This window comes from Lampetra fluviatilis, chromosome 18 (assembly GCF_964198595.1).
Source record: "Lampetra fluviatilis chromosome 18, kcLamFluv1.1, whole genome shotgun sequence".
Taxonomy (NCBI): domain Eukaryota; kingdom Metazoa; phylum Chordata; class Hyperoartia; order Petromyzontiformes; family Petromyzontidae; genus Lampetra; species Lampetra fluviatilis.
Genome location: NC_136292.1, coordinates 5,514,163 through 5,542,007, shown reverse-complemented (window position 1 = coordinate 5,542,007; position 27,845 = coordinate 5,514,163). Strand labels below are relative to the sequence as shown.

At 49.2% G+C, this 27,845-nt stretch overlaps 1 long non-coding RNA gene across 1 annotated transcript; it reads right to left on the bottom strand.

Moving 5' to 3' along the window:
- Positions 1–395: 395 nt before the first annotated feature.
- Positions 396–26,628, bottom strand: LOC144937126 (uncharacterized). Its single transcript, XR_013637573.1, has 4 exons — positions 25,376–26,628; positions 22,598–22,745; positions 18,554–18,641; positions 396–606 (listed from the first exon to the last, which is right to left on the bottom strand). It is a non-coding gene; the product is annotated as an uncharacterized LOC144937126 (long non-coding RNA).
- Between the last annotated feature and the right edge of the window lie 1,217 nt (positions 26,629–27,845).

The window sequence follows — 27,845 nt, the reverse complement described above, 5'->3', positions numbered from 1 at the left end:
AGATGATATAAGGCCGCGCGCTCTGCTGTAACCGCTTTCTCCTGACGGGCTGCGCGATAGTGGCTACTCGACGCCCACGGGGACGGGAATTTCGCAACATCTTTGTGTGATCCACTAACCCTGGTCGCATGCTGCCTCCACAGTGCTGGATTACAGGCCGCGTGCGACGTAGCCACTGCCGCCCGGCCAACCAAGGCTGCGACTGAAATATATTTGCAAAACAACAAAAAAACCGATGCTGACTAAAGTAACACTAACGCAGCGTGTTTGCCAGTTGGTTTCATTTCGGGTCGAATGATGCGTGCGTTCGGAAACGGTGCGGGAGTGGCTGTGGCATCAGCTGGCGAACAAGGAAGACACACGTGTGTGTCGGTGTACGTCAGTCCACTGCTGGATGACGGCCTGCCTGCTTCTCTGCACGATGTGGGTCGTGGGTGATGCTCGACTATACGCTGGACGGCACGGGGTCGGGTGCAGTGGTGCCCAAAACCGGCTCGGAAATCACTCACCACTGATGGTAGCCGTGGTCAGCAATGGAACTCAGGGAGCCGGCCTTATGGTGTCACCGCGCCATCCTATTTAATGTCATGCTGTTCATCGTAGATGCTATGTAAATACAAATTATCGTGTATTACATACGAGATACACAATACACATGTTTACAGGTTCTCAGGTTTTTTCGGTAAAGTCACGTAGACTACGTGACTTTACCGAAAAAAAAAAAACCTGAGAATATGAATCATTGCAGCCACGAAAGCTTCAAATCTAGAATGAATGTTTACAGGTGTCAACACACTACTGGCAGGAAGGGAGCATAGACGTGGGGACATAGTACAGTACAGCAATGGATTTTTCTTTTCCCGTAATGATCTTCACTTTCCATAACGTCGCCCCGCGTGTAACGCATGGTGCTCATCCGCCCAATCACTATTCCAGCCTCAACCTGCTTAGCTTTTGACGAGATCTGGCGCACTTCAGGTGATCCGGTGATGAACAAGCACCCGAACCACACCTCACACAGCTCGTATATTATTACAGGTGTCAAATCAGTGGAATGTCAGTACAAATTATACTAAGTAAGCCAATAACGTCACGAGGCCAAAAGTAAATGTTTGGATTATAGATAATTATATTCCACGGTGTGATAGTTAACAACAATGGGTCACGTTTTTGGAATCCCCACCCCCCCTGCCCCCTGCTTCTGTCCACCCAGCAGGATAAGGGGGTACATCTCAGTCGGTCGAGTTACACGGCACGTGTGGTGGAGAGAAATGTGGGTACTCCTACGTCTAACCAACGTGGAAGAATAGGCCAACTACCTACCAGCGGAGGCCCTTCCCGCGGCAATGCTGGGGAAAGTCGTTATGTAACACACGCGCAATTATTTTATTTGTTTTTGGAACTTCAGCATTTTCGTCCATCTATAACTTATGTAATGATTGGCACGTGGGTATGTTGCTGTGTTTCATTAGTTTAGCTTTCGGCTTGCTATGTGGCGCGAATCAGAAACATAGACACGGACAAAGAAAGTGGAACAGCATCTGCAAAGTGCGGCAAGATTTGCGAAAAGTGCATCTCGTTCGAATCACACTGAGACGAGAAGGGGAACACGTGCACGGGAGGACGACATGCCTAAGTTAGAGACGTAGAGCTTGAGACGTGATATTGGGAGTCAGGAAAAGGGGGTTTGGGAAGGACACGCGAGACGGGGGTGATGGCCGGTAGTCGAGACTAACAACGGAGTGACTACCAAAGGAGTGAATATGCCCGAGAGGACGTCAGGCAGGCGTGCAGATAGATGGGATTGTTAAATCGCATCACCGTGAAAGATGAGACATTAAACCAGGAGTGGCTAGGACCGCCCATGGGGGGGGGGGGGGGTGGTGATTGACGGTGCGGGGCCCGGGGCGAATCCCACCGTGTGGGGCACCCTGACGCCTGCAAACTAAACCGAAAGTTTCGATTTGAAGCTTTCGTGACTGCAGCGATTCATCTTCTTGGTTCTTTCGGAAAAGTCACGTAGAAGGGAAATAATAAAATAATAAAAATTTTACAATAAAATGCTCACGACGTTTCGGCCACAACGCAAGCAGCCGTCCTCAGGTGAAGAACAGGGCTGTCGGAAATTCGGACGCTGTCTTTCCGACAGCCCTGTTCTTCACCTGAGGACGGCTGCTTGCGTTGTGGCCGAAACGTCGTGAGAATTTTATTTTATTGTAAAAAAAAAATTATTTTATTGTTTCCCTTCTACGTGACTTACCGAAAGAACCAAGAAGATGAACCGAAAGTTTTACATCTGCTACGTTTGCGTCAAAGTTCGGGCCCCCCAAAGCGTGGGCTCGGGGCAGTCGCACCGATTCGCCGTGCCCTCGGGACGGTTCTGATGCCCGATAAGAAATAATATATTACTGTTTAAAAAAAAAATCTAAATCACAATCTGATGTACGGCGTGATCACCCATACAAGCTTTATCCAGGCTCAAAATCCTTGCTTGGCTTTCGAGGTCCGTCTAGGTCGGGCGCATTTCAGGTGCATCGATCACCGGCGCATCATGCGTTCGTGCAGTTATCTAAGAATCTAGATTCAACGATTTCCTCCAGGGCTCGTGACGCGATTGGGTCACATTCCGAGTGAGACAACCGTGCCAGGGTTTTGGGGGGTACGGAATTAATTACAGGGTTTTATAACGCTTCTGGCACCAGGTTTGTCCTCTCCAAAGTGGTGTCGTGATCGACTCTATCGGCTATCCACTCATCATCATCATCATCATGCAGATCGATACAGTTTGTTACCGAATGCAATTCGTGTCAACCGATGCCACAAGCTCTATTCACGTAAGTCCACGTACAACGATGCCAGCGACTCGTGTTCGACATCCAACGCGATCGGATAAAATGACAGGTCACGATCCTTGCTCACGATTCGAAATCAATAATCGATTTCTGCGGTAGAAAATTAAACGAACCCTTTGGTGACGCTGCATTGGCAGTGGCGAACACAAGAATATAACCAACAAAGAAACTACGCAGAAAGGTCATAGCCCTGTTTTATGTCTTTCCTTTTGGAGGCTGGCTTACTGACGGGTGTATTGAGTTTGTTTTTGCTGCTTGTGTTTTTGTGTGGTTTGCCGTAGTGTGGTGCATCCACAGGTGTTTGCAGCTGCAGGTAAACCCCACTGAGCCATTCGCTTATTTTCAGAAGCCTGGCCACGAATGATCGCTCAACAAAGTGGCTTATCACGTGGGGATTTACAGCAGCCAAATCGTCTAAGCGCATGTTTCTCAATGTGGAGGGGGAAACCGAAGGAACCTCAGAAAAAAAATCTATGTGACCAGGGGGGAGAACATGCAAACTCCAAATATACAGGCATCAGGGTCGGGATCGAACCACCGACTTCCTGTAGACCAGGCGAGGAAGATGACAACTCGTCACTGTGCCGCTCCTTAAATAAATGAAGAGTATATAAGTTTAAATTCCACAAGTACATCAATTTCCAGGCTTAAGAAAGGAAGTAAAACAACAGCAAAAAAGAGTTCCAGACCACACCAATACAACACGAAGTCCCTCAATAAAATACTACTTCTACTACGATATCACTATCATTGTAATAGCTGTTATAACACATGCAAGCGAACGGGGCGATGATGTGAATGTTGTTTCACCATTCTAGATTTGAAGCTTTCGTGACTGCAAGGAATCATATTCTTAGGTTTTTTTTTAGGTTTTTTCCGGTAAAGTCACATAACTTTACCGAAAAAACCTAAGAATTTGTTTCACCATCATCGACAGCCATCAAATAGTTCGCCAGCCTTGCTCTACTCGTTGCACGTGGCAAGCGGGCGAACGGACAGACGTGTACACTCTGAAGCTCGTCTGACACGCGCGCGTGAAAGCGTGGCCGAAAGGCGCACGTGTCGTAAGAGTTAAAAGATGTACTCGATTACACTTTTTGTTGTTTCAATTTTTGATATTTCTCCAGCTGTCCATTTGCTGTATGCACGATAAGAAATGTATATTTTTCTGATGGATTATATGGTGACACTGCATGAGCCAGTGGTGCAACAAAAACAACAAACGAAAAATCTAAACTTTCATCAAAAATATGGAACAGGTGACGTTTCGGCCAATGGCCCTTCTTCATTGGAAATGCATTTCATAGTAAATACATGCCCGAAACGCAAGTCATATATTAGCCATGACAATAGGGCCATTACGCGGAACGTTCGTTTCCCCGTTCGTTTCTCAGTCCGCAAGGGTCGCGGCGGCAGCGTGTTGAGTAGTGGCGGTCTACACCTCCCTCTCCCTAGTGACGGACTTAAGCACTACTACATACTATCTTCTTGGTTCTTTCGGTAAAGTCACGTAGAAGGGAAATAATAAAATATAACAAACAAAACATAATAAAATAATTCTCACGACGTTTCGGCCACAACGCAAGCAGCCGTCCTCAGGTGAAGAACAGGTCTGTCGGGGAGACAGCGTCCGAATTTCCGACAGCCCTGTTCTCCACCTGAGGACGGCTGCTTGCGTTGTGGCCGAAACGTCGTGAGCATTTTATTGTAAAATTTTTATTATTTTATTATTTCCCTTCTACGTGACTTTACCGAAAGAACCAAGAAGATGAATCCCTGCAGTCACGAAAGCTTTAAATCGAAATTTACTACATACTACTATACACGATACACGACTACACGATACACTACACTATGCACGACTATACACGACACTATACACGACTATACACGACACTATACACGACTATACTACTATACACTCCACTACTACACACGACACTAGACACTGCTATACACTACACTATACACTACACTGCTGGTGCCGCTCAGGGTGACGGAGGTAACATTTACGTCTCATTTACAGATTACGTTATACCAGTAGGAACCCACTGGTTCCACCAGCCCACAGGGGATTATTGTGTCCGTCCGTCGTGCGGGGAGGGGCTGGGTGGGGAGGGGAGGGACTGGTGGGGAGGGTGGGGAGGGGCTGGGTGGGGAGGGTGGGGAGGGGCTTAGTGGGGAGGGTGGGGCTGGCTGGGGGGTGGGAGGGGTAGGGCTGGGTGGGGAGGGGCTGGTCACCCCGTGGTGCCCTTATAAAACTCAACGTTTAACCTGCTCACGCCGGCTTGTGCCCGCCCTGACAATCGGGCATATTTGCGGAATACACCACGCCGCCGTTGACCCTGGCCATTGACCAAGCAACCCAACGTTCCTACCAGCTCCCTCCGCAGGAATGTGTTTCATCTACGAGGCTGGATCGTCAAACACGAAGCTTTGAGCGACATTCTATGCCATCCCATATCAGTCGCCAGCCACCAGAGGGCGGCACACGCGTCTTAATACTTTAGCATCGCCAATGCCAACCAACAATAATTGTTGAACTTCTTTTGCGCCGTACGTAGCCACACCGGAATGGCTTGCTGGCTTGCCGCTGTGATTTACTGTGATTATGATCAATCGTACATTTGGACAATTCTTTACAAATCCGAAAGGAAAGGCCCTTAAACGACGTGCCACTGCCCATGGTGCCGATGAGAATTCAACAGAGTTGGGGTCAGTAACTCTCACTGATTATCTCTGCGTAAGAGCGAAATGCCCACGCGATAACACATTTAACAGGTGCGCGCCACTGCACTGCGATGATGTGTACATGTGTATACACGTACAGCCCTTTGACAATCCACTGCTGGATGAGGGGCCTCCCCACGCTGTATTTGGCGGTCATGGGGGGGGGCTACTTGACCGTACTACACCACGTGGTGTCAGTGTGGGTTGATGAAGGCTTGCGAGCTCAAAACGTTGCAGCACAGGAGTACAGTGCCGCAATGGTTATTGCTGGCCGCATCGCCCTGCACTACCATGGTGTGTGGATATATGGCTTGAAAAGAAGGCAATTGTAAAACGTCATGAAATATTTATAATTCATAACGTAATTAAGATTAGATATTACCGTCACCAAATGTTCAAACGTTTACATGAATACCGCGGCACGCACGAAAGTGTGTGTGTGTCTTTTATCACGTTAAATATTTCAACGAGTTACCACTTCACGTCTCCCGATGCAGCCAATAACGGAACTTGGCCATTTCCAACGGTTATAAAATCTTAATAATGCCACGGTCGGCACGATTTCTCTAAGGTACCAAAAGAAAAAAAAAAGAAACCCACCGTACATCGTGCTGTAGTTACATTTTAGTAATGCTGAAGCAGCTGCTCTCTTAATAGCCACAGCAGACACCCTCACGGCCTTGGGAATATTGATGACGGACAATGGATATGCTTCATTATTGCCGGATTAAATCTCGTCGCAATGTACACCAAGCAAGTAAAACACGCCGATGACCCAATCACCCAGCACCCACGCGATTGTCTTCGGTGTCGGAAGCTAAGCGGGGTTGAGCCTGGGCAGTGCGTCGATGGGATGATTGCCAAGCACAGTGGGGGCTGCGTGCCTACGTGTGTGGCCAATGTGGCAACATCCAATGTCGTGCTGTTCTTCTATGCGTCCATGTCTGCGCTGCCCGCCTAAGCACACCCGTGCCTGTCGGCGTGGCGAGGTATGTTGTCGATTTAGAGCTTTCGTGACTGCAGGGATTCATCTTCTTGGTTCTTTCGGTAAAGTCACGTAGAATGAATATAATAAAATAATAAAAATAAAACATAATAAATTAAGACAGAGTCTGACTCTGTCTTATCGACAGACCTGTTCTTCACCTGAGGACGGTTGCTTGCGTTGTGGCCGAAACGTCGTGATAATTATTTTATCATGTTTTATTTTTATTATTTTATTATTTCCATTCTACGTGACTTTACCGAAAGAACCAAGAAGAGGTATGTTGTCTTAAAGCCCCCGCGAACAGCACGGTGGTGTGGGGAGGCCCTCATCCAGCAGTGGATTGACACTTGCAAACCAATGGACACAAATTTTGTCAAATGTTCATAATTCATTTTGAGGAACCGCTCTCTCTCTCTCTATGCTGCCCACGTTCTGGAACGCGTGAGGTTGTTCACCGATCAATCGGACTGTGGCACCCACCGAAAATCAAGGAGGCGTTGCGGAAGGATTGCAACAATCAAGGGCATTTGGAAACAACGATTTGTAGGCAAAGAGTTGAAAAGTAGTAAAATGTCGTAATCGGTTATAGACAGATGGAAACTGTTGAGATCACGCACTGAAAACAGAGAATTAATACGTAAATATATTCGCGCACAAAATACAGTGGAGAGTATTGAAAAACATCACATTTGAACAAACGCCAGCACAATACGACACATCGTATGGTGAAGTCAACGGAGGGAAAAGTTACAATGATCGTGCCATTCTATAAACTACTAAAACTAAAAAAAACTTGTATATTTTACTAGGAAATCCACGCTGAGCAATGTCGCTCTTTTCAGACGCGATCTGGCCACAAATGATAGCTCAACGAAGTGGCTTATCATCACGTGGAGGTTTATAGAGGCCGACGAATACTCGAAATGCATGTATACAAATGTCGATGGGGGGGAAAATCAGAGGACCCGGAGAAAAATCCACACGAGTATGAGAAGCGACCATGCAAACTCCAAGTATCCAGCAGGCGTCAGGGTCGGGATCGAACCCACGACGTCCTGCATACCAGGCGAGGGAGTTAACATCTCGCCATCACCAACACCGCGCCCATCATGAACACCGGCGCTTGCATTTGCCACCTTGACCGGAGACCCAATCATTACGCTGCGAGATTATCGTCCGACAATATCCGTGCGCACTCGGGCAATGAGTTGGGCGCCAGATATCCCCCTCCCGTGAAGTTCAATGAACGCATCTCCGTGGCCGGGAGCGAATGGAGGAGATTGTGCTGTGTTGGTGGCGCGATCACCACCACCGTCACCACCACCACCACCACCGCCGCCACCATCATTCGTTGTGTACACATCCGTCCGCTGGGGTGCACCAATTCACTTAGCTGAGATTGTTAACGTGTCCTGACCCCATGAAGCAACCCCATCAACTGACCGTGCTCGGGCACAATTGTCTCTTGACGAATACACGTAGATAACGGCGTCACCTCGCCGTGCGGCCCGCGAGAGTGTGACAAGGTTGGCCGATGCCAAACGTTGACATTCAGTTACACTTTGGAGTGTGCGCCAACCTCAGTACGCCGTTTGTTGCGTAGAGACGGTTGCATCCCGGGTTTATATTAATCAAGGAGAGACGATGATCTGCGGACAAGCTTATCGGCGGAGTGGAAGCCGAGGAATGGAATTCGTTCACCGAGAGAAGATGGGAGTGGAAATAATAAAATAATATAAATAAAACATACTAAAATAATTCTCACGACGTTTCGGCGACAACGCAAGCAGCCGTCCTCAGGTGCAGAACCTGAGGACGGCTGCTTGCGTTGTAGCCGAAACGTCGTGAGAATTGTATTTTATTATGTTTAATTTTCATTTTTGTATTATTTCCCTTCTACGTGACTTCACCGAAAGAACCAAGAAGATGAATCCCTGCAGTCACGAAAGCTTTAAATCGAAATTTAAGATGGGAGTGATGACATCAGCACGTGTGCATGCGCAAGGTCAATTGTTGCACGGCAGGATCGTGAGAGTTGGCGATGCCTTGGGGAGGTCTTTATCCAGCAGTGGATGCATCATGACCGCTGCCGCCGCCGCTGCTGCTGCTCCTGTTGCTATTAAACATTGATCAAAGCCGCGCTCTGTTATTGATCTCTTATTTTCTGTGGGTTAATGCTCACGGTCCAAGCGCGGCACTTTCATTTGTGGTTCATCGTTTGATACCGAGCATCAATAAGGAGACACGTCAATGGAGGCATGCGTTTGCTTTGAAACCAAAATTGCCTTGAAGTGGTTGTAATTGTTCTCTGTTTATGGACGTGTTGACTATCCGCCTGACTTCGCGATGCTGCTCGCCGTTCTCATATTTCACACATCTCACGCGGAACTATGCAGGCAATTTGACCTTGGGAGGAAACAAAAACTCAATTTAATAGGTGCATAGTCCACAATTACTAAGAGGGAAACAGGATGCGTTGTTTTTAGCAATCATAATTAAATCGTGACCACGTGGCCCAGAGGTCACGCCACGTGGCGCAGAGGTCAGAGTGCTGAGTTGGCACCGCTGAGATGCTGGGCTGAGACTGGGTGCAGCCACTCGCGACCAAAGCCGACTTGTCAAGTGTGCACGCTGTCGACACCGTCGCCTATCATCATCCGGGAACGCTTCGGCTCCGAAGGCTCTCGTAGCGCCAGCTAGAGCAGTGTCCATGTGTCGACGCGCTGGAGAAGGGGGCCTCTTCGTGCCGGAGTCACGACAGATCTCACGGATCCCACGAGACCCTGGGACGGACGACTGTACTGTGCTGTGACTGACACGGCCTTCATCCGCTCTCCGCCTGGATGGATATACGGTAGCGTCCTCCATAATGCTTGCATGCAAATGCCCCGTGACATTACGTTTTGTTTTTCACTTTTTCTGGCTAAATTCCAGCTCGTGATTTCTTTTTTTTACTGTTATGCGGTAAACGTAATTATCTGTGTCAGTGCTGGTGGAAAAGTGTTGCCTCCTAGTGTACATTTGAGATCCCACGAAGGGAATTCAGAAGAATGTGTGTGCCATGTATGCATGCTGAACTTCTTTCGCACCGTACGTAGCCCAACCGTGCGTGTCTCCTTCAGGGGGACTGTTCTCTGTGAGGGTTTCCGATTGGCTACTTCCGTCCTCGTGACGTCTCGCCGACAACGCAATCGGGATAACATTTGGGCAAAATAAATGTATATGAGAAACTATATCCTGCGATTGAATAAGCCCTTTGTTTTTTCAAACGGATACTAATTTATATTATTTGGGTCTTTCGGTAAAGTCACGTAGATAGGTTAAAAAAAATAACAAAAAAAAACTACGACGTTTCGATCGCAACACAAGCCGTCGTCATCAGGAAAAGGGTCAATAATTTCTCAACGAACGGAAACATCCAACCAGCATAAGCTGAATATAAAGTCGAATATGCACATCTACCGCCCTTCTTCTGTCAATCCACTGCTGGATGAGGGCCCTCTGCTGATAGCGCAGCCCTGCAGCAACCTATAACACGTGCTTTGACGTGCAACACAACTCCTGTGTTACACAGAAGCTGTGTTACACAGAAGCTGTGTTAAAGTCGCGACGTCTTAAAGTGTAACACGGTTTCTGCGTTACACTTTAAGACGTCGGGACTCGGTCTTTTGAATCGTGGCTGGCTACGGACGCGGCAATAAACAAGACTCTGGTTGAGGCTTCTCTCTGCCACGACAGCCACGGACCTCGCTACGTCGCGCTCGGACGCAACGTGGGAGGTAGGTAAAAATTTAAAATTAAAAAAAGTAAAATAAAAAATAAATAAAATAAAAATCACGACGTTTCGGAGGCAACACAAGCTTCCGTCTTCAGGTGGAACCGTCACAGCACGATAGCTGTATCAAGTAATTTTATTTTTTTACCTACGTGACTTTACCGACAAAACCTAAGAATATGAATCCTTGCAGTCACGAAAGCTTCAAATCTAGAAGCAACGTGGGAGGTTCGCGCCCCGCCTGCCACGCATGGAAGATCAACCAAAGACCGTATGGTCATCCAGAACAGACCGGGCAACGTATGACGACGCAATAGCCGATCCACAAATACAAAGGAGACATTGCGACGCGGTTGTCTGGCTTGAACACCTGAATGTCAAAGTGCAGTTGCTCTGCATCTACACCAGCGGCCGTCACGAAAGAGGAGGGATCCGAGACTCGCCCAACTGCGGCTGCGGTGAAGCACAAAACCGTCAAAGAACGACGAAAAGGGCGCTCCATCCGTGCAACATCACCCTGACGGTGTCGCTGCGATTCACACGGCGTCGAATGCTGCTGCCTTCTCTTGGACCGCACCTCCGACTAGCACGGTCTGCTACGTACGAAATAATTTCAACGTGCGCGCGTACATTGGTTGAACGTACGTGGGAGCATTCGACTCTGAACGCGTCTCACCACCGTTGATTTTCCCCTCCTGCAATACGGTGGGGGGGGGGGGGGGCGGGGGGCAAGACGATGCAACAAACATTCTGCAGGGAAGCAAAGGTCGTCGCAAGGAAGCGGGGCATGTCCACTCGCTGTGCAATATTTCATTCTCACAATTCAATGAATCGTCTTGATTCAGGGTAACAATTTGATTCAAGGATTGATTATTTTTTCTAAACATTGTGATGAATGTAGAGGCCGCGGGGGGGTGGGGGCGGGGTGGTGGGCCGAGGGGGGTGGGGGGCAGTCACGTGTGAACTGATTACACGCAACAAATCATCCTCAACGTCAACAGCCATGATCGACCCATCGCTGGATGATGACCTCCGCCAGCAGTCGCCGTCTCGCCACAATCTTGGGATAGAACAATCCACCTGGCCCATGCACACGAGCTGATTTCATTGCTCCATCTCATCTCCACGGTGGATCTATTCCCAAGAATATGTTTGAATCAATGCATATTCGCCGCTGTGATATCTGGTATCTCAGACGGAGCCGTTGACAATGAGGATGGCACATGCAAACAGTTTATAACATGCACAATCCGATGCATCTTGAGTACAAGTACCGGTTTTGGTCAAAGCATCGACGGCGTCGTTACGATCTGAATGTTTACTGGATGTTGTGCTTGTCCAAATGCCCTTAACGCCTTCACTGTGTGGTGGTTCGTGACTAGGCGGCACCAGGGCATCACACGCCGGAATGTTATACCCCAATTACAATATCGGTCTCAGCTTCCCCCCACCCCTACAATTTGCATCTCAAACCAAAACCCAGATATTATTACAATACGAGAACGCAATGTAATCGAGGGTATCCTCACCCAGGATCGAGAATATGTTTTTTTCAGCAGAGTCCTGGATTTGGGATATTTGGCCAATGCCACCACTGATTGCTCTTTTTGGGGGGTGTGGGAGTAGCCAGAGAAAACCCACGCACAGATGGATTCAATAAGCCATTATGAACACGACCAGGCGGTAGCGCATTCTCCTCTCGTTAAAGAGGCTCACGGTTTGAAACTAGCGGCCAGGTTGGTTATTACAATTTTTTTATTACATTTTTTTAAATAAAAAAAATACCAGGTAAGGCCCACTGAGCTGTATTGCTCTTTTCCAGAAGCCACCTGGCCACAAATGATAGCTCAACGAGGTGGCTTATCACGTGGAAATATATTGCAGCCAAATACTCTAAACGCGTGTTTCTAAATGTGGAGGGGAAAACCGGAGGACCCGGAGGAAAAACCCACGTGACCGCGGGGAGAAAGACTCACAACATCCACATATACAGGCGTCAGGGTCGGGATCTAACCCACGTGCTCCTGCATACCAGGCGAGGTAGGTCACATCTCGCCACCGTGGCACCCATGCAAGCTTTCTCGGCCGTACAATTATTACGCGCCGGTCTACTTCACAGTGGACGTTAAAGATCGCGTGGCATCATTTGAAAGAGTGGGCCATCGTGTGGAGTATGGTCAAACACCAGGCATGACCGACGTTATCGTTTGTGGTCAGATCACTTTTGAAAAAGAAGTTAATAGCTCAGTGGGCTTCACCTGGTAAGGTAAAACATAGTTTTGTTCTATTTGTATACATTTTAAAGTGATTCGCTTACTTTTTTCTATACTTTGCACCCCTTTCGTGGGTTTATATTGTTTGTTGTTGTAACGTTCTGACCTGCCCCGAGTGGACATCTGCGAAAAATAGCTTTATAGCTCATCGGATTCCTTCAATATGAATACCTATTCTGATTCTGATTACATTGGGAGACATTACACTTCGTGTAGTGAATGTCAACAACACGATTGCATGCAAAACAAGCGACAGAACGTACATATTGAGAGCAATGATGCGAATCCCAGCGGCGAGCCCTAATTTTACTGTAATGTTTAACAATATTATTTGGCAGGCCAAGAAAGTGCGCACTTTTGGATTTCATCTTTTTTTTATTGTATTTAATCAGTGCGTTACCGTGCAGGCAATGTTTTGCCCTCGCTTGCGAAATTGAACGACTCTTCTTGGTGATGCATGCTTCCTGCTAAGCGGATGCATGGGGCGGAATATCAAACGATAGGAAGCAAGGTGGGGGGGGAGGGGTCAGAGGGGGGGGCGGGGTCCTCCCGCGTTTACGCAGCCCGCATTCGACCGCAAAGGTGCCGTGATGCATGGTTCTGACACGAGCATTAAATAACAAGCCACGGCAAATCAGTCACTTCAACTCACTTTGCGAAGAGGGCTTCTTCTTTTCAACAGTGTGGCAAGAGCCCAAACGAGATAACAAAATATCTGCTTAGGGGCCGTCCATAAATGACGTCACGCGATTTTGGACGATTTTTGACCCCCCTCCCCCTCGTCACACGGCGTCACAAAAAGTCATACCCCCCCCTCAAATATGACGTCACAAAGCTCTGCCCCCCCCCCAAAAAAAACATGCTTCAAATCGCTTTAAACTATTGTCATTGTAGTGCGTATTTAATGTGCCGCTGCACATTTATTAAAAAGTCTATTTAATTAAGTAGAACGTGTTGTCTATAGTTATTTAAAGTTGCGCATTTTAATGTGACGTCACATTTCTCAACCCCCCCCCCCCCTCGTCACACATCGTGACAAATGTCTGACCCCCCCCCCCCCAAGGTGCGTGACGTCATTTATGGACGGCCCCTTCTTGTTTTGTTTCGTGGTCGTTTGGTCCTACGCAGCCATTCGAGTGAGACGATTGATTACGATTCAACGGATGCGCGCACGCCTCCTTCCCGAATGGGAGATTGAAGACGCCAGCAAGGCACGGCAGGACTGCGTCTGCCACCGCGCAACCCGAACTACGGGATCTGTAAATAGTAGATCACAGAAAAAAAAAACACTGAGAATAAATTGTGCGAGTTCATCGAAAGTTTTGCTTAGAAACCAAAAAAAAAACACGCGAAGACATTACTTCTGGGACGTTCCCCCGCCCCCCGCCGCACTTACACCTAAAAGACTAATCAAGCAACGAGTTAAATTATTCACCGTTTGCACTGACGCGCCCTTTGCTGCTGAAAGGTCAAACTCATACATTACATCAAGATAAGTGCCAAGGGTCTATTCTTGGCAACGCATCCTGTCCAATTAAACGTTCTGATGCCCATGCTGGTTGATAAGCAGGAGAGGATGAATATGCATGTGAGCAGATATCGACGTGGACCTTCGTTTTTATTGAAACACTTAACCCTACACGGGCGTGCAAATTGGTAACACACGTGCGTTTATTGAACGGGGACGAGTCGATTTTCCACGAAGATGGCTTCAGACGCATTTCCTTGCGTGCACGCGCCGCGATTTAAACGCGGGGCGGTCAAATTAAACGTCAAACATCGTTCGCGTGCAAGCCGCTTCGAATGTGAACTCTGTCCACCCTGAACCTCGGCCCATTCGTAATTGCGCGACTCACGTCCGCCTGCATCTGGGAGCGCTCGGGAAGGAGGGAGGGCGGGGAGGGCGGGGGCGATTCACTCGACCTCTTGAACCTCTTCCTTGAGATCGTAAAAACGGAGGGGAAATGACGACGATTCATGCGGTGCCATTATTAGGTTGGCTACGTACGGCGCGAAAGAAGGTCAACATACGCAAAGACGTGGCCCCGAGCGGTTACAGAGGTCGATACATTCGTGAACACAATCACGGGGGCATCAAACACACGACTAAAGTTGAAATCCTCATGCGCAACATAATTTACAACAGCGACAACAACGCAATGAATCTCTGATCTCACTACGTTTCTCTTTTTCGTTCGCCCATCTCTCATCACTCTCGACCTCCATCTCTCGCTTCGACGCGGCTACGTACGGTGCGAAAGAAGTTCAACATGCACGCGTAAATTTCACGACGTGTCTGCGTCATCCGTATCTCTCATTATCTCTCATCTCACGACATACCCGCCTCGTTTGTCATCTCACGATGATAACGTTAATTGAAATGAGTGTCGGCGATTCTTCACTCTTCCCTCCTCCCCCCCCCCCAAAAAAAATATAATAACATCTGATTACCCCTCCACCCTCCTCCATCCCAGTGCGCCAGAGGTACCGCTGGCGATGAGCAACTCGGTGCATCGTAGAGCAAAGGGTGCTCATCTTTTATTCAAACCGCCTGGGCCGATACGCGCGGCACTCGTTACTCATTTCTCCAGCGAATGAATAAATTACGCCCGGACCCCCCCCGCTCCCCGCCCCTATCCTCGCTAAGAAAATACTGGCGGCGAGAAGTTGTGACGCAAAGAAGAAGAAGCGGAGAGAAGTGCGCTCGCGATTGATTGCGCGGAGAGACAGAAAGAGAGGAACGCATGGGAGTGGAGCGCACACGGAGGTGAAAGACGTTGATGTTGCATTTGCATCGCGGGCCTCTCTGTGGCCTCTGAAGAAGGGCCATTGCTCCGAAACGTCGCCTATTACATACCCTTTTCTTTTTAAGGCCGCGGTGTTGTTGACGATTTTTTTTTATTTTGTGATTGTGTTCCACTGCCCACGCAGCAGAAGCAGCGATTAATTTGTAAAGAAAAATGGTTATGGTTTTGCATTAATAAGGCACTTGAATTTCACAGCATCCCAAAGCACCATATGTCCCATCTCAACATAACCATTTTATTTCCCCACGCGAATCTCGCCGATGGGGACCTCCAGTGGCAGCTGTCCCTACGTAGAACAAGATGTACGCAGCAGCGGACGGCTTGCAAATGTGTGCACGGAACGTAACTGGGCATGGGCAAGACACATCGCTCAACGGGATCGTGACTTAGGGGCGAGAATAACTGCAGTGGTGCTAACTGGTAGCCAAAGGAGGAAATGCTCCGATGAGGACGTACACTGTGGAGATTTACCAATGAGATCATGTGCGAGATCAATTGTCGCATTGCGAGACAGGTGAGGATTGGCGACAGCTAGGGTAGGCCTTCATCCAACTGTGGATCGATCATGGCTGATGATGATGATGATGCTGCTGATAACATGAACCGAGCGATGTCCTTGACACTTTAACAGGAACTTTCTTCAGTGCATCTCTGCGGCAATGACCACAACGTGTAAAGTATTGCTTCACAGACAAAACAAAACCTGGCCGAATTTGCTTTGAGCTCTCTTTTTTTTCTCTGCTTATCAGTTCGCACGCTGAAATGTTCCACCGCGGGAGGGCTCATTGAGACTCAAACGTCTTTCGTGTTCGAATTGGGAAGTAGGGTCATCATCAGTCATGGTTTAATCCACTGCTGGATTAAGGCCTCCCTGATCAATTGGCATCTCTAACGATCCCGCAATACAATAATCCACCCGATAATCCACTTTTTGCTGGCGATAACTTTTCCAAGGGGATTAAAATCAATGTCAATTCATCGGCTATCGAGCCTTACTTTCACGGCACTTGTATTTGATTGCGTGCGTTGGAATATATGTGCTTTCGTTTAATGTGCGTTACACCCTGCAGCTACTGGAGGCGGCTACACCTACCACGATGTGAGAACAAATATCGATACGTGAATTAAAGCGTGACCTTGAATTGTGACAATTTATCTTTTGTGTCACGCGAAAAATACCTAGCTTGCAAATCTTAAGCAAATTGTATCGATTAGACTACTTTCTTTACTTATTGTATACGATGGAAAGCCACTCAATCATTTGTCCACATGGAGCAAACAATTGTCATATTTTGTCGGCATTTAATACAAATAAATCAATATCATTACTTTACAATGTTTCTAATAACGGTTTTCAATATTTAAAACTCTGGCGAAATTTCCATTTGCCCCATGGAAATTCGGCCAGGCACCGTGCGTGTGTGCGCGTGCGTGTGTTTGCGTGCGTGTGTGCGTGTGTGTGCGTGTGTGCGTGCGTGTGTGTGCGTGTGTGCGTGCGTGTGTGTGCGTGCATGTGCGTGCGTGTGTGTGCGTATGTGTGTGTGCGTGCGTGCGTACGTGTGTGTGTGTGCGTGTGTGTGCGTGCGTGTGTGTGCGTGTGTGTGCGTGTGTGTGCGTGCGTGTGTGTGCGTGTGTGTGTGTGCGTGCGTGTGTGTGCGTGTGTGCGTGTGTGTGTATGGGTGTGTGCGTGCGTGTGTGCGTGTGTGTGTGTGTGCGTGCGTGTGTGTGCGTGTGTGTGTGTGTGCGTGCGTGTGTGTGCGTGTGTGTGCGTGTGCGTGCGCGTGCGTGTGTGTGCGTGTGTGTGTGCGTGTGTGTGCGCATGCGTGCGTGTGTGTGTGTGTGCGTGCGTGCGTGTGCGTGTGTGTGTGTGTGTGCGTGCGTGTGCGTGTGTGTGTGTGCGTGCGTGTGTGTGCGTGTGTGCGTGTGTGTGTATGGGTGTGTGCGTGTGTGTGTGCGTGCGTGTGTGTGCGTGTGTGTGCGTGCGCGTGCGTGTGTGTGCGTGTGTGTGTGTGCTTGTGTGTGCGCATGCGTGCGTGTGTGTGTGTGCGTGCGTGTGCGTGTGTGTGTGTGCGTGCGTACGTGTGTGTGCGTGTGTGTGCGTGTGTGTGCGTATGTTTGTGCGTGTGCGGCAGTGCAGCGGTCAGCGCGCTGCTCTACGGAACCAGGCGACCCCAGTCCGATGCCCGCTCACGGCCAACACCGATGACGATTATCTGAACCGGCCTTGGGACACCCCTAGGTCTACTCAGCCTCAAATGAGTACCTGGTGCGGTGTGTAAACATCAACACGAGGTCGACAAATGCAACCGGGCGTGGTGCTGTCCACCCACTCCCTGGCGTGCTGTTCCGGCCTTCATAGGTGCTCGCTAACCGCACTTCCCGCAAAAGTGTGTAACACAATACGGGGTATCTTTGTATTTGTGCTCCATAGATCTGTGTTGACTGCACTGCGAGAGAACCAGACGACCACATTCTTAGTACGCAGCTCTCATTGGGGGGCGGGGGGCATGAGAGAGAGAGAGAAGGGGGGGGGACGTGAAACGAAACGGCGATGCACATTTCATGACACCTGGTTGCTCCGGCCCATAGGACACGCCCCGCCTCGTTGGCCGCCTATCGAGGCCACCCGCCGGATGGGCCACATCAAACAGAGCGGGCCTGGCCGACGGGCGTCTGCGTGCGACGCATCGGAGACGGACGGAAGGCCGCTTGAAAGCCCCGAGCGCGCCTCTCAATGCACGTGCTACGAAGAAGGGACATTGCCCGAAATGTCGCCTATTGCACACGAGCGTGTGTGTGTGTGTGGATGTATGTTGAGCTTCTTTCGCGCCGTACGTCGCCAACCGTGCTAATCGGAGGCGCGGAGTGGACTTTTAAGGTCCTGCTGCTGACCAAGAAGGCTCTGGATGGGTCAGCCCCACGTCATCTGCATGAACTGATCCGTTTGTATTCTCCAACGAGATCCTCGGCTCGTCTTGTTCGAAGTGCTCACACGTCGATGCACCCTGTTCATGGGGTGGCCAGGCCTCATTTTTTGCCAGCGCAGTTTCAAAGGCTGTGTAACGCCTCGCCTTTGGCAATCAGACAATTGGTCACTCGAGATACGGAAATCTGTCTTGTAAACTCACCTCTTTAAATTGGCCTTTACCCCGAGTTCTGGTCGTTTGCATCGGTTCCGTGTTGGTTTCCTGCAGTCTATACACGGCGTTTTTGGACCTACGGATGAAATCCACCGTACAAATTAAAATTATTATTATTTAGAGTGTATGGCACTTTTGCACCAAAGCTCGTAACATTTAATTTGAACGCGGGACGCATAAATATTGATCTTTTTTTTTATTGCAATCTCCATGACTCCATTTGCGCGCTACGACGTTGAGTGGCATCGCCGCCCATTCAATGCGTCAGAGACTGCTAAATTAATGTCATTGTCATGCAAATCAGGGCCCTCATTCCGCGCGGTCAGTGCAGGCAGACGGGCAAGCAAATGGACCCGTTCACCGTGTGTGCGAAGGTCTTGCGGGCGTCACGCTGAGGTTTAAAAAAAACTTAAACATTTTTTTTTATTTTATCAGGTAAGGCCCAGTGAGCTTTCCAGCTCTTTTTCAGAAGCGACCTGGCCACAAATGATAGCTCAACGAAGTGACTTAAGATGTGGAAATTTATAGCAGCCAAAAACTATAAACGCGTGTTAATTCTAAATGGAGGGAAAAACCGGAGGCCCCGGAGAAAAATCCACGCGATCACGGGGAGAGAAACACCATAAACTGCAATATGCAGCAGGCGTCAGGGTCGGGATCAAACCCACGACCTCTTGCACACAAGGCGAGGTAATTAACATCTCGCCAGGGGTAACACGGGATCACAATAAAGGAAAAAAATATTTACGACACATTTAGATTTACGCGATCTAACCTAAACAAACCTATATTTTGAATTATGTGATAGTTTATAACGTGGTTTGAGCCAGCTGGCTGGGATTGGGACAAACGTATCCCACTACTGTTCACGCAGGCATTGCAGAGAGCAAGCGTTAAAGAAGACAATGGTAACAAAGGCGCGATAAAGGAGAAAGGGGGTTGCAGCAAACCCAAAAGAGAGATAATTACCACAATGGTGGGGAACATTTTTGCTGCCAAGGGCCATTTGGATATTTATAACATCATTCGCGGGCCATACAAAATCATCAACTTAAAAAATAGCCTGTTATAGTTGGTCAAACATTGAATTAACTCACCCCTAATGTGATGGCTGGAACTGCTTCTCTTTGGTGAGGCGTGTGATGTTAGCTGGTATTGATGATGTTGCTACTCGCAAATGCTTTTCCAGATTTGCTCCTAGATTTATTGAATTTCGAATCCCGCCTGCGGTTGCCTTGGCAGGGCCACACCAAATTATTTCACGGGCCCTATACGGCACGCGGGCCGGACGTTCCCCACCCCTGCCTTACCAGGACGACTTGCGTGGACTCTCTTTCACAACCGGCGATCTGAGTTTGATTCCCGGCCACGGCCAACATCAGCGACGAGTGATATTACTCGAAGCGCATTGACCCAGCGGGGTTAGGGCATGCTCAACGAACCCCCGATACCTCAGCCTGACAAAGCGCTGAAGCGTACCACATTCTACAAGTTGGCTGCTGCATTGCGGATTTGAGTTTTCGACGGCCACGCATGGGTTCTCAAAGCTAAGCGGAGACTTCCAAGCCTGCCGGGCTTGCGAGGCAGCAACAATGTGGGCACGTGTCTTGAATCCATCTGTGCGGAGTTTTAGCTGTTAACCCCCCTAGAGTGGCGGTTCCCATTGTTTTCGAGTGTGCGGACCCCTTTTTTCAAACCTCCAACAATGTCGCGGACCACCACATCCTAAACTAGTTATTTTAAAGTCGTACATTTCCTTGGTGAGGATGTTATTCATGTTTCTCAACTACGGACCCCCCCCTGCAGTAACATTGCTGACCACCAGGGAGGTACACGTCAGAGGTCGCAAACGGGTTTTGATTCCTTACTCGTACCCATACCCGGCCGCACCAGGGTCGCAAATGGGTACCCGTACCCGTACCCGGCCGGGTACGGGTACCCGTTCCCTACCGGTACCCGTACCCGAAATGAGTGACAAACGGTTACTCACCAGTGACTCACGGCCTACCCGTACCCGGCCGCACCAGGGTCGCACACGGGTACCCGTACCCGTACCCGGCCGGGTACGGGTAGCCAGGTATCGGGTATCGGGTACCCGGTTGCGACCTCTGGTACACGTGACCACAGGTTGCAGATCTCTCGGGCAGCGGTTCTCATCCGGGGACACGCGGACCACAGGGGGTTACACGTGGCAAGCTATAAATGTGTGAAAATTATATCGTGCGTGAGAGTCGTTGGTTAATAATCGCGTATGAATCTGCCAATGTCAACTAACCACCGTAACGTTTTAATCCATATGATAACCTAGAATGATATAAAAGACCTTTCTAAACTCATTGATCGCGAACAATGTGGCTCGAAGAGGAAGCAGCGAGCGGGAACAAATCACGTTGCGCATGCAGAGCACCCGATGAAATGTTGTTGTTATTTTTCTATTCGCTTGCAGTTACCAGCCAGTTAGGATATCTCACAAAAATGGACGATTGATTACATTATTGACAGTCATTGTTCACGCATTTATTTCTCAGAACCATGTTGGGTCAGGCAACAAAAATAAAGGGGAGTGGCGGTGAAACAAAATTCAACAAGGGGCGCGGGCAGGAAGGGATAACAGCAGCAGCAGCCAACAAAATGTTGAGAATCCCTGGCCTCCAGTTTGCGTGGTGGATTATTCTCTCTGGGTTCTCCGTTTGTTCCGCACACAAAGACAAACGCCCGTTCGTGCAATTGGCCGAACGGTCCCAATGCAGCGGGAAACGTCCTCAAAGAGTCACCCCCCCCCCCCCCGTAAGGGTTTTCACGGATTACCGAAGAACATTGTTATTAATGTGCATTGTTATCCGCTGCGATGGGCAGCGCTACCGATCGGTGGCTTTGGAGAAGCTTGCTCAGCACTTGCAAAGCGAAATCTTGCAAAGCAGATGTTTTGTTGTTTTATTTATTTTTTCCAGATTATATATTTTTTTGGCTTACGGTGCCGTTTCACCTAATACGACAGACAAGGCGGAATTTCACTTGCTTGTAGTATTTAAATTGGGCGGCTTCTACTGCATCCTCGGTGTAATTTTTTTCATCTCGTAAATATTCAGATTTCACTGGTGTGGCGTGGTTAGCGCACTACGACTACCACGCTGTGTGTATTGAGTCAGCACAGCTGAGAACCTGGGTTGGAATCCAGGATTCAGCCACCCTTAAAAATAATAATAAAATCATTATCTAGTGTAGCGACCAGACGGTCCCAATGCCGCCATCAATAACTTCAAAGACAAAGATTCCCCGTATAGTCTCAACAGACTGTTGGGGCAAGTGCTGTTAGCGAGCACCTATGAAGGCCGGCACGGTACACGAGGGGGTGGGTGGCCATCACCACGTCCTGGCCGCCTTTGTCTCCCTAGTGGCGATATTTTTACACATCGCACCAGGCACTGGCTGAGCCGACCTAGGGGAGACCCAGGACCTGTTCAAATAATCGTCACTGGGGGTGGCCGTGAGCGGGAATCAAACTCGAGTCGCCGGTTTCGTAGCGCTGCTTGCTACTGCTCCCACACACACGAACATCATGTCACATCTGGAATTTTACTTAAGTTGGCCAAATTCTCAGCTCTGAGAATGAAACAGTTTGGTGTGACCGTCATGCAACGTGGCTTTTCTGCACAGCAAGCCACACGAGAAAGTGCAGCGCCCTCCATATATACTTAGGCTTTTTCGGTAAAGTCACGTAAGTAAAAAAATAAAAATAAAATTAATAGAAGTAATAATATAAATAAAATAATAAATCACGACGTTTCGGAGGCAACACAAGCTTCCGTCTTCAGGTGGAACCGTCACAGCACAATTGCTGTATCAAGTAAAGAGGTGTCACTTGAAGTGGTCTCAGAAGTAGTTCTGTGACATCTACTTTCGCAAAGGTCGTTCTCCAACACACGCATTACCACGCCGCTCCACGAGAGTTCTAGTCCAGTGTCTTCATTTATTGATTTGACAATTGGGAGAAAGGTCTCGGGGAAAGGTAAAAAAACATGTTTTTCTTGCCCAAATCGTATGATGCAATCGTACACGTAGCAATGACCCCCCGCCGTGCTGCGGTAAAAGCTGACAGGACCCTCATGTCAAAGAGCCGTGAGACTCGGGGAGGCGTTGCTGGGTACACGGGTACATGAATGTCGTCGATCGATGAAACCTGGAGATTAGAGAAAGCAAGAAAAACACACATGGGGGGAAAATTAGCTTTTAATTGAGCAAAACTTTGTGAATAATAGACGGTTGTTAATATTGACAGAGGCTTCATCCGAACGCGAAATCAGCTCGTTCCTGCGCGGCGCACACAGAAGCGGAGCCAGCGGATTGATTGGTAATATCCATCGTGAAAACTTCATTAGGTAGCAGGGGGAATTTTTTTTTGCAGTTTTAAAAACACATCGATTTCCTACACTTGGGTCCCAGCACCCGGATCAATTTAAAATCGTTTCTCAGATAAATAAATAAATACAAACAGTGCTATTATTTCCTCCGAGGATTAACAGCACTGTACTGCAGGTCCGATGCGAGTCACTTACTCGCGATTCAGTCACGATCCGATTCAGGCATCGCTTCTCAAATAGTCGTTCGTCTAGGAACGCCACGCCGAGTCCAATTTCTCTTTCGTTTCAGGAGGGGTCCTGCTGCTGCTGCTGCTACAATTGCGTTTTATCTTTCCATTTTAAGATGGTTCCAGACAATAAATAACGAGCGTCTTCATTATCCACGCGGAAGGAAAGCGGAGCACCCGGAACAAACTCACACGCGCGAGCGAGGGGGCAACGCTCTATCCCCGTAGAGATGGAAACAGATGTAGATTCGTCCACACACTTTGCTTCTAGCGAGCCACGGTTACGGCACCTCCTCGACGCCCAGCCACGGGTGGAAGGGAGTTTCACGCAACATCTGTGTGCGGTGACCCACAAACCCTCGCTGCTGCCCTCCGCGGTAATGCCGGATTACAGGCGGCCACGTGCAGCGGCGTAGCAGCCACCGTGGCCCATGGAGACCGTGAACGATGTCAGTGGCTTTCTGTTGGCTCGAGGTCGTGTGAATCCATTAGATGCGACACGTACGAGTCAAAAAGCATCGAGCTCCTCCTCTGCCCTTCCCTAAACCCTTACTGACCAGCGTGGTGAAGTATGGTTACACAACCTCCATGACTGACTGACACAGCGTGGGGAGCCCTTCATCCAGCGGTGGGTTGACTGCTGTACATTACACAGCACGACATTCATATTAGATAAGACGCATGTGTTTTTTGTAAAGCAACTAACACAAATATAAAACGATGCTGAGAGAAGGAGAGAGGGGGAAGAAACGCACATTAACAGAGGCGGCAAAGAGATTTGCCTTCACGCAATTCTCTCCATCTTTCGTTTCAAGCTCAGGCTCCAAAAGAAAGAAAAAAAAACCTCCGAGCGAGTGAATAAATAACCCCTGGCCAGCCAGCCAGCCAGCCGGGGTGTTTTGTATTCTGGGGACGGCACGAGCTTGAGATGGCGATGGTCGTGGCTACAGCCCCGTTACCAATACACGCTGCTCGGCGATGAAGATCAAAGGTTGATCTGCGTGCGTGTGTGTGTGTGTGTGCCGTGTGTGTGTGTGTGCCGTGTGTGTGCCGTGTGTGTGCGTGTGCCGTGTGTGTACCGTGTGTGTGTCGTGTGTGTGCCGTGTGTGTGTGTGTGTGTGCCGTGTGTGTACCGTGTGTGTGTCGTGTGTGTGCCGTGTGTGTGTGTGTGCCGTGTGTGTGCCGTGTGTGTGCGTGTGCCGTGTGTGTACCGTGTGTGTGTCGTGTGTGTGCCGTGTGTGTGTGTGTGCCGTGTGTGTACCGTGTGTGTGTGCCGTGTGTGTGTGTGTGCCGGCCTTCATTAGGTGGACATCTGTGAAAAAGAGCTTTACAGCTCATAGGATTCCTCCAGTATGAATTCTGAGGTGCTCACGAACAGCAATTGCACCCAACAAGTATGTTAGGCGATATGGGGGGGGGGGGGGTCTTTGTCTTTGGAGCGGGGATACATTTAAATTCGCCAAAAAACATATCTGCCTGATGTCTCGAGACTCATCGTGGTTTTTGTTGGGTAAATAAAACAGAGCAACGATATTGTTTTTTCGTGAAATGTAGTATTCCGATTGAGTGGTGTCAAAATACCCACGTGTGCATCATAGATTGGCCCAATTTAGCAAAAATGATTAAAAAAAAATAGGCAAAGTATTATTTTTTTTGCTGCATTTTGTTACGTTATATTTAAGCCGAGATGTCAAAATGGCGTGGATATTCGGCTCGTTCCCAGTACGAATTGATTTGTAAAGATCACAGTGGAATGATAAAGATCCCTCGTTTACGCGTACAGGCTTGCAGGGCAAGTGCTGTCAGCGGGCCAACTTAGATGCATGGATAGACGCACCAAGACAAAGATCCCCGTATAGCATCCACAGACTGTTGGGGCAAGTGTTGTTAGCGAGTAGCACCTATGAAGGCCGGCACGACACACGGTGAGGTGGGGGTGGCCAGCATCACGCTCAGTCGCTTTTGTCTCCCGAGTAGCGATGACTTAACACACCGCACCAGGTACTCATTTGAGGCCGAGTCGATTTAGGAGAGGCCCATAACTGGTTAAAATAATCTTCACCGGTGTTGGCCGTGAGCGGGAATCGAACTCGGGTCCCCGCTTGCATTGGGCGGCGCGCTAACCGCTACACTACCGCTCCCCAAACAACAACAACAACAACCGCCATTCGCCACTAAGTGGCGGTGACGTCACCACGACGCTTGTGCCAGGCCATGTGCACCTTGAGGCCACGTGAAGTGTCGAACGCCCGCTGGCAGGTCACGGGGCAGACCCAGGTGCCACGGGTCGACTGACCGAGATGACCGAGATGACTGGTTGATGCACTCCCCACACACATTCACACACACACACACGCACACGTGACGCATGCACAAAGGACACAGGCTGACTCATTACATCTCGCAGAGGATAGCTCCGCTGAACAAAATAGTTCCGTGGTTCAATTTGGAAGTGGGTTCGCGTAATAATTCAACGTGAAAGAAGAACGTCATGGAAGCTTGTTCGTAAGTGCGGGTGTTCGTACGTCGAGTGTTCTTAAGTCGAAGAGCGCCTGGATGGGATTTTTTCATTTATTTTCACAAATGTTGAAACCGACTTCCCTGCACATTAATGCATGCTGCATGAAATATTGTTTGAAATGAAAGTAGGATTTTTTTTTAAAGATTACAGCTGCCTTCTTTCGCGTACATAACACCACGCCTTCTCTACCGGTGGCTGTGCAAGGGCCGTCTCTCCGTCTTTCTCCCAGAAACATCCCGTGCTTTGTACGCAATTACGTTGAACTTCTTTCACACCGTACGTAGGCAACCGTGCTCGTCGGAGGTGCGGGGAAGGACAGCGAAAAATAAACACAAAATGCTTCATCCTCGACCCCTTTACTCAAGATATCTCTAAAACGAAACTGAACAATGTCTTTGTTACCGGGTAGGGCTCACCGAGCGATGTAGCTTTTTTTCAGAAGTGATCTGGCCGCAAATGAACGAAGTGGCTTATCGCGTGGAAATGTGAAGTCGAAAAATACTGTAAACACGTGATGTTGATTCTGAACGAGGAGGGGAAAACCGGAAGACGCGGAGAAAAGCCCACGCGACCACGGGGAGAGAGACACGCAAACTCCAAGTATACAGCAGCAAGCGTCTGGGTCGAAATCGAACCCACGACCTCCTGTATACCGGGAGAGGTAGTTAACATCTCGACACCGTGCCACCGAATGTTCTGTTCTCTTTCTTCTGCGCTTGTTCAAGACCAGGCTCAAGACCGCATTGCTTCCTCTGCCGACGACGGACTGACCCTTCCTCCTCTCGCTCATCCATGAAATAAACATGCCCACTGTTTGTCGACAGCATCCTGGGATGCGGTCGCATTTAGACGCTATATAAATTCAAATGCGAGGGTGTTGTTTTAAACACCAACCCTTGTTACTGAGCCACACACACATATATAATGCACACCAACTCGCACACACACACACACACACCCCCACCCACATGCCCACATGTTCGCAAATACACTTGTACGTACATGAAAAAAAAAACAAAGCTCCCCCGTATAACCTTAACGGACTATTGGGGCAAGTGCTGTTAGCGAGCACCTATGGAGGCCGGCACGGCACGCGAAGGCGTGGGTGGCCAACACCACGCCCGGCCGCCTTTGTCTCCCTAGCGACGATGTTTACACACCGCACCAGGTACTCATTTGAGGCTGAGTCGACCGAGGGGAGGCCCAGACCGGTTCAGATAATCGTCACTGGTGTTGGCCTTGAGCGGGAATCGAACCCGGGTGGCCAGGTTTCTAGCGCAGCGCGCTAACCACTACATTAGCGCTCCCACGTACATACACGCACAACCACCCTCACACACACACCCACACCCTAATCCAACACACAAGCCACGTTCTCACACGCAAGCAAACACAAGATGCCTCGTGCACTTGCACCCACGTCTTAACCCACTCTCACAAACGCACACACGCACATACACCCACGTCTTAACCCATCCCCACGGACATACACGCACACACACCCACGTACACACGAAAGGCAAAATCCCCCGCGTAGCCTGTTGGGGCAAGTGCTGTGATGATGGTCAGCATCACGCCCGGCCGCATTTGTCTCTCCATTGGCGATGTTTACACACCGAAACAGGGTCGACTCATTTTAGGCTGAGTCGACCTAGGGGGAGGCCCAGGACCGGTTCAGATAATCGTCACCGGTGTTGGTCGTGAGCGGGATTCGAACTCGGGTTGCCAGGTTCGTAGCGCAGCGCGCTCACCGTTGCAATACCGCTCCCTAAAACCATTCACACACACGTACGACAAAGACAAAGATCCCCCGTATAGCCTTTAACACACTGTTGCGGCAAGTGCTGTTACACGTGCACACATATACATACATACACCCACGCACGCAAGTACACACGCACAAACAACGCGCTCACACTCCCACACACACACGTCCACACAAACGCACGTCCACAAACACACACACACACACCCACACACGTCCACACACACACACACACACGTACACACACACACACGTCCACACACGCGCACACGTCCACACACACACACACGTCCACACACACACACACGTCCACACACACACACACGTACACACACACACACGTCCACACCCACACACACACGTACACACACACACACACGTACACACACACGCGCACGTCCACACA